Consider the following 7737-nt stretch of genomic DNA (forward strand, 5'->3'; position numbering starts at 1 on the left):
ATGTCATAATTAAGGTTAAAAAAATAAATAAATAAAAACAAACTAGCAACAACAAGTCACTTTATATATAATGTTGAAAATATACGGTATTTTAATACATTTATTGGAGCCAGAATCCGCCACAGCCAGGTAAGGTTTCAGACTAGCATTATCGAGTCCTCTACCAAATCACTTCCAGAACACTTTAATATTGTTCTACACCCAAAAATAAAAATATAACTAGCAGAAAACGATTTATCTTTCTGATCCTCTAGGAGTTTACATGGATGGCTCCTATTAACACTAATCAGAGTTAAGGGCAGAAATCCCCCATAGACAAGCATGTTGTCTGGGGATGCCTCCATAATTAATATGTTCTGAGATTTTAATTTTGAAACAAAGTAATCGGGCTTCAGATGAGTTGTATTAAGACCAATAAAACTCTGACTGCATGTTTGCCTATATATATACTATATCCAATGTCAGACTAATGTATAGTTTACAAGACTACATCAGATACATTAAAAAAAATTATATATTAGCTGTGCTTAGAAGCATGAAATATGAATATACGAGAAAAAAAAAAAAAACATGGCATGGTTTGTTTTCCTCTTTTTGCTTCTTACTCTTCTTTGTAGCTCATCGTTATTATAAGTGTTAATGTTCATCATTGTTCTTTTTCACATCATAGTGCTCAGGCTCAGCAAAGCTAACATAATCCTAACACTTCTGATGTTACAAACTAAAATTACCATGCAGCACCATGGGGATATTTGTAATATGAAAGATGTGGAACGGGTACTTTATGACAAGTACATGGAGGAGAGAAGAGGAAGTTAGATGGCTTGAACATGAGTTTGTAAGTAAGAGCGGTTGTAATGGGACAAGGAATACAAAATAAAATGATGCCAACAGAATTTGATTTCAGTGTTATTTAAGATTTTTGTCACTGAAAGAGACATTCTCAAGTCTGTAGCTGCTGAAGCTCCAGCACAACTGATGCCCAAGTCATGCATAATGTATTATACAACACAGTATATTAGGCTCAGCTTCAAAGTGTTAATATGTCATGAAACTTAATTCAGATATTACAGATTATGCAAAGGAGACAGAGACATGGAAACACTGCCTTGTTTCTCAAATGTGTCAGCCAGTCCTGCTTTGTGCCCCAGCCTGGGAGGACACAGAAGCTCTCTCCACACCTCTTTCACAGGGTGAATACCGGATGGCTTTTTATGATTTCTGGCAAACAGGTATTGTGCTGAGGGTAAAATGATACATTCCAATACAAAAAAAAAAAAAAAAAAAAAAAAGCAGAAACCTTCAAATATGAGAGAACCGCGTAGGTTTCACCATGCTGCAGTTGCAGATACATTTTGTAACGCAGAAGTGGAAATTGTGTAATATGAGCACAGAAGGATTTCTCATTTTCTTTATCCATAATAAACCAATAACCTAACTTTGGTGCTGTACGGGTAGAGATTCCAGCTTTTCTCTGAATTGGAGTAGATGGCAGTGATGACTAGTAGATGGCAGAGACAAACTCTTCTCTTTACTGGCAGTTGGGAATAAAGCAAGCAAGCTTTTGACCTCATTAGGTCAGCTGGGAATGGAGTAGCTTGGACAGTCATCCAATGCTCCTCTCAGCTGGGGACTGAGTCCATGGCAAACCACAAGGTAGAGATCTCCCATTTCCACATACACTGTTTTTCTGAGTCACTCATTGGTCTCTCCCTGTGACCTTCTGGACTTCCTTATACAAGGTGCTACAAAAGGAGACCACAAATAACCTCTATAAAAATTGCATTGGAAGCAGCAGAGGGAAAGCATCCAGAGGAAGCTTTGGCGTATGGAATGAAGTCTGATGAGAGGGTGCAAAGAAAATTCTTTTCAGTGGTGCCCAGTGCCAGGACAGGAGGCAGCAGGCACAAACTGGAACAGGAGGTTTCCCCTGAACATCAGGAAGTGCTTCTTTACAGTGCAGGTGACAGAGCACTGAAGGAGGAGGCCCAGAGATACTGTCTCCTTGAAGATATTCAAAAGCTGCCCAGACATAGTTCTGAGATGCCTGCATTAGGTGTCCCTGCTTGAACAATGAAAAAGAAGGCTGGACTAGATGGCCTCCAAAGGTTCCTTCCCAAACCAACCATTCTGAGATTCTGTGAAGTTTTCCAAATCCAGCTCATAGGCACTTCATCTTGGGGAACAGTAAAGCAGCCCAATCAGCTAGGCTGAGGAATGAAGTCTACCTCCTGACTCTCTCCTATTCTTCCCTGAACTTGGACCCTGATGCTTTTTAAAAGAAGTATGAAGAGGTAAGTCTAATCACCTCTATAGCTCACTCCTTTTTGTGAGATATAGACACTTCTTTTAACTTCCAATAAAACAGCCAAGGATTTTAAAGAATGTAATTAGAAAATATTGATAATCAAACAAAATGCTTAATGACTTTATTCAGAAATTCTATAGGATTGCCATGTTTGAAGCAAGAATTCAAAATATAAAATGAAGACTGTTAGAGGACAATATCCACAAGTCACACATGCACAAGACCCACAACAGACATAACAACCTTATCCTTGAAATTCTAAGGAATCTACTTTCAGTTAACGTGCATTTAAGCCCTCTGTTTTTCTTCATACTAAGCTGAGGGGGAAAAGGGGTGCATTCATTATTCAGACTTAGTGAATCTGTTCTTCTAACAGATTCAGTCCATACTAGCTGGCAATCCAGTGGATTTAGAGACAAAGAAAATAAACTTGGACAATGAATGAAGGCCAGGATTCAGTATAGGAAACTAGAAGGGCTGATCACAAGCCTTATACTCTAGCTGAGGTAGGCCATGTCCCTCAGTAGCCAGCATGGGGAGACTGGGGAGAAATCATAGCAAAAAGGTGCTGCCTGCAGAAGCCAGTTGTGGAGAAAATCTTATGCAGGAGAGAGACCTCACCCATAGAAGAGGAATACTGATGTTATTTAAGAATATTCAGAAGACAAGAGTTGTATTCTGTGCCCTTTTGTAATCCCATGCCCTGTAAATTCAAAAACCTACATTATTAAGGCTTTGAAAAACTGTTTGTTTGTTTTTTTTTAATTACTAGGACCTCTTTGTTCTTTCCCAAGGCCTAAGACTGCTCAACCATGAATTCCCACCTGCAGATGAACACTGCTTGTACGCATACTCAGAGCAAGGATTGGGTCAGGGATGGAATAAGGGGTTCTGAAGCCAAAAAGGTAAGAATTCCCATGGCCCACAAACCAGCAGCAAAATCCAACCAAAAACAGAAGAGATTCCTTCTGTAAATTGGCATTCAATGCTACCAATGCACCCCAAAAATAAAAGTACCATTATAAAAAAAATAAAAAGGCCATTCACAGTTTAGCAGGCTTCATCCTGTTACAAATAATTCGGCCAGATTATTTGAAGGCTACATTTATCAGACAGAATTACAAAAAAAAAAAAAAACAAAAAACAAATCATGCTTAGTCTTTGATGAAAGTAAGGAAATAAACAAAATGAGAAATCAGCAAAACACTCCATCGGATCATACTTAACAGTCAGCTCTGGCCTGCACTCGCTGATGTGCTGCTGTCTGGTCCTGTCTGGTAGGAGATCCTCTTCTCCCCTCAGTCAAGGCAGAATGTCCTGATCTCTCTTAGGCGTTCCTCATGAGAGCTTACTTCCTACTTTCTCCCCTAACAGGAATCTCATTCCAGAGCTTCTGACAAATATGGCTGTGAAGCCTTAGGTTTCCCATCCCCTGTTTTCTGCAATTAAACCTGGGATGTAATAAAAGACTTAGCTTATGTAATTAAGACTTAGGTTGTAATAAAAGGGATGCGCTTTTTCGTGCTTGAATTTTCTGCCCTACTGTGGCTGTTTTAAATTTGTATTTCTATCATTCTCTAATCAGCGTCTCTCTTCTTTCTTTAGGCTGCTGTTTCCTATTTATAAGACCATGGTAAAACACCATAAATTGTTTAATGTATAAAAAGCAAGTGTACAAACAATTTACAAAAATTACAATTATCACTTTGCTCTTAACAGAATAAAGATGACAATAATTCCAAGAAAAGTGTCACTTGAATATTTTAAACATTTTCCCACACAGAGATAAAAATTTCTGGTGACTTCCTCACAGTAAATAAAACAGTCTGAATGAGGCTAATTAGTTCAGGTGTGGCAGTGAACTGATGAGTCTACAAGGTGTTTTGCTTGGAGTCACTTCAGGTATTTACCCACTACCAAAAAATATGGAGATATTTTCCCCATCTCTCATGCCCTTAACATAGTTTTTGCAAGCATCCTAGCACTCAGGAAAAGCAGGAATCAAGCCAATAGGTTTACCAGGACCTAGAGCAACCAACTTAAAAGGCAGAAAAAGCAGAACACAGTGATGAGGAACACATAGGAGTTATTGCATTGCATTTTTTCTAGTTTGTCCATTTTCTCACATCCCTCCCCCTCTCCTCTGCGAGAGTTCTTCAGGTTGTACTATCTCCATTCTGGTTTATCCTATTAAGTGCTTGGATTACAGCTGCCTTTCAAAACGTTGCTGCATGCTTGAACACTAAGCACAAACCTAGAGAGAAACTATTTAAAACTGTTTCCCCAGCATCAGAAACACTGAAAAGAAGCCAAGTCCCAAAACAAGTCAGTCATCAACTTAACAACAGAGCCCCACCAGACACTAATTCCTTCTTCATCCTTTGTTTCAGTCCAATAATCTATCATACTCAGTACACTCTCCAAACAAGTAAAAAGAATTACTGTCAAACACACTGGACCCTCATTTTCCATAAAAAGTGCACATATCTTCAAACTTCCATCATCCTTTGCAATAAAGACTATGAAGCCAACTCCATGTTAAAATGGGCTTTCAGTTCAAAATAAGCCAAACGGAGAATATATACCTTCAAGTTCATGATAAACAAGTCAACTATGCAGTAAGCACTGCTCAACAAAACCAGTCACGGCAGAGCTCTGACAGGCATTCAAAACAGATTATACAACAAATCAAAACGTCGTTGCCGATTTCTGCATCATAACATGACTCTCGGTTCTTTGATGCTGGTGCATGCAGTAATGAATCTATTACCCATCTTTGATCCTTTACACCAGCCCCTGCCAGCAAATCCACTTCGAGGATATTCCTCACATTCCAAGTTTTGAGAAGCTTTAGTCTGTAATAATTAGTTAAAAAGAAAAGAAAAAGATATGTGCGTGCCTTAGGGCAATATTCAGCCTGATCCTACTGACAGCTTTCCTTGTGGCTTTGAAATCCATTACCTTCTGCAAAATAGGATCTTTTATGTCAGTCTTCAAAAAGAAGCTTCTACTTTCAACAGAGGAACTGTAGTTGCTTCAGTGGCAGATCAAGGTCTCCATGCAGTACAGAACAGCAATTACGCAGTGAGTATAACAAATATGTCAGCAAGCATGTATGAGAAAGTGTGCATGTAAAGACAGAAAGCTCCGATAACAGCCATTCAAAGCCCATCCCACAAATCCTTTTCTGAGCCATAATTCGTAGGAGAAGGGAGGGGAGAATCAGAACAAGTCTGGCCACACATCTTTCAGTTGCTTTAAGAGCGTAATGTCTGCAGACATTTATACCAAACCCAGTAATTTACTTGCAGGGGTTGAGTACTTCACTTTGTTTTTGCAACAGTTGGATGAAGGACAAATTCTTAAGACTTCCTTCTCCTGGGTCAGCTGGACCTAAAGGCATTTAAGAGAAATTGGAAGTCAGTTCTAAGAAAAGCCATTGGTGCAGAAGTGCTATCAAAATGTAGACTTAGGGGAGCTTTGACCCTGTGCAGGATGACGATCTAGAATATTTAACATGGGCTCCTTTGTCAACCTCCTGCTAGAAAAGGAATTGCTTGCTCCTTTAGCTAGGTACAGATGTCTAAACACTTCACAATAAATAAAACAGATAAAAAAATTATGCTGAACATTTCTCAGAACTTGCCATTTTTCAGAAGAGAGACAAGTTATACCAAGTCAACCTGAATTCATCTGTGCGTTCAGTAGGATCCTGTCAGACCCTCCCTCAGGTACAGTGCTGGTTCTGGGGTTTATCCCTCACAGTATTCATCTATGCAGTAAGGATGGGTGGGTCTCTATGGCAGCCTTCTCTCTGACCATCATCCCTTCTAAATAGAGCTAAAGGCTGTACGGTCATTTCTGAAAGCTGGATGATAATTAAACAGATTAATTAGTACACGTTCATCTTAATAATCAGCATGTCAAAAGCATTTCATTCATCAGTCTTGTTACAGGTAGGGACTGTTGTAATCTGTTTATTTTATGGTTTTAGAGTCTTCTCCATTATTAAATCACTGTTGAGGTTTCCGCATCTGCTGTTACAGAGCTCGTAATAGCCTGACACCCCCACTGCTTTTTCAGTTCCAATTCACTATCTGAGTGAGTCACTATCTAAAATTATTAGTATACTTTCCAAATACCACTATCTAGAATAATCAGTATCCTTTTGTTAGCAGATAGAGTAATAACATACCTAATTTTTAACTTTTATGATAGTGTCCTACTGCGACAGAATAGAAGATTGATGCATTATTAACATTATAAATAATTTAAACGAACAAAATATACACAAGGCAAAAAGCTTTAAACAGTCACACAAATCTTAACAGGAACGATTGGTTCTGTTTCTAGAGTTCCAGCCACATACTCTCTGTGCTCATTTATGCCCCTGCAAAGCATATGTAAAACCTTACCAGCTCCAAATGATATAATTTCCTACTCATTTTCCACACATGGAATGATCTACAGAAGGTGCAAGGCAGGGGAGAGAGTGGTCAGTCAGTCATGTTTTAATTTCTATCTATTTTTGCCTAAGCCCCGAATGGCCTGCCAATTATGAATAGTACCAGCTGGGCTGTAAGGAGAGCAGGCTAAGAAGGACACAAAGAAGAAGAAAATATTGATATGAAAATAAAGAGCAAGAGATAAGTTCAGAGTGGGGGACACTTGATGAGAATCCTGTGTTTGGCGTTAATATGTCTCATTACAGTCCTATCACTCACCCTACTGCAAGGCAAAAAAAAAAAAAAAAAAAAAAAAAAAAAAAAAAATGAAATGTGGTTTTAGAGCACATACAGCTTTCACATGACTGGAAAAGGCTGCTGACCCACACCTGCCCTCCTGGCCTTGTAGATATATTTGCAGAGCTAAAGTATGAAGGCTTGGAGGGAGCATGAAGTTTATTTCAGTTCGCTACCATTTCTGGGTAAAACTGCCCTCAAATCTGGCTGGAAATAAACCTTGAACAGCTCCAGCCAAAGGATGAGAATGAGATGTCCACATCTACTTCAGTTTCTGCTCACGAGGGCACAAAGATCCTGTGAGTGCCCAGGAAAAAGAAAGGTGGTGGAAGGAAGGAAGAGCTTCCTACATCCATCCCTTCACCCTCCTTTTGACCCTGTTTCTCCTCTCGTTCCCAAATCTGCCTGAAGGAGCAGTGCACGGAATGGATCTACAGTCCCATTACAAGGTCTGCATGTGTTTCCATCAGTCCTGCCTTGCTGCACAAGAACGGCACTGAGGCTTTCCTTCAGTGCCAATGGCTGCAAGGGGAGGAGGACAGTTCTCCACCCACAGCCTTCATCAGTCCCCAAGAATATCTGTGAGCTGAGGAAGTTTGAACTCTGCAGTGGGATCATCATCTGGATGTCACCTTACAGCACAGCCAGGACCACAGCCTAGCTCTGTGGGACATAACCTAGATAAGA

At 39.6% G+C, this 7737-nt stretch overlaps 1 long non-coding RNA gene across 2 annotated transcripts; it reads left to right on the plus strand.

Annotated features, from left to right (window-relative positions):
* Positions 1-1954: 1954 nt before the first annotated feature.
* On the plus strand, positions 1955-4050 carry LOC107055152. 2 transcript variants are annotated; one of them, XR_001470145.4, is made up of 3 exons: positions 1955-2294; positions 3081-3213; positions 3914-4050. It is a non-coding gene; the product is annotated as an uncharacterized LOC107055152 (long non-coding RNA). The 2 variants fall into 2 exon arrangements; XR_006931386.1 differs by having other exon boundaries at positions 3103-3213.
* The last annotated feature ends 3687 nt before the right edge of the window (positions 4051-7737 follow it).

The sequence above is a fragment of the Gallus gallus genome, chromosome 1, assembly GCF_016699485.2.
Source record: "Gallus gallus isolate bGalGal1 chromosome 1, bGalGal1.mat.broiler.GRCg7b, whole genome shotgun sequence".
Classification (NCBI taxonomy): domain Eukaryota; kingdom Metazoa; phylum Chordata; class Aves; order Galliformes; family Phasianidae; genus Gallus; species Gallus gallus.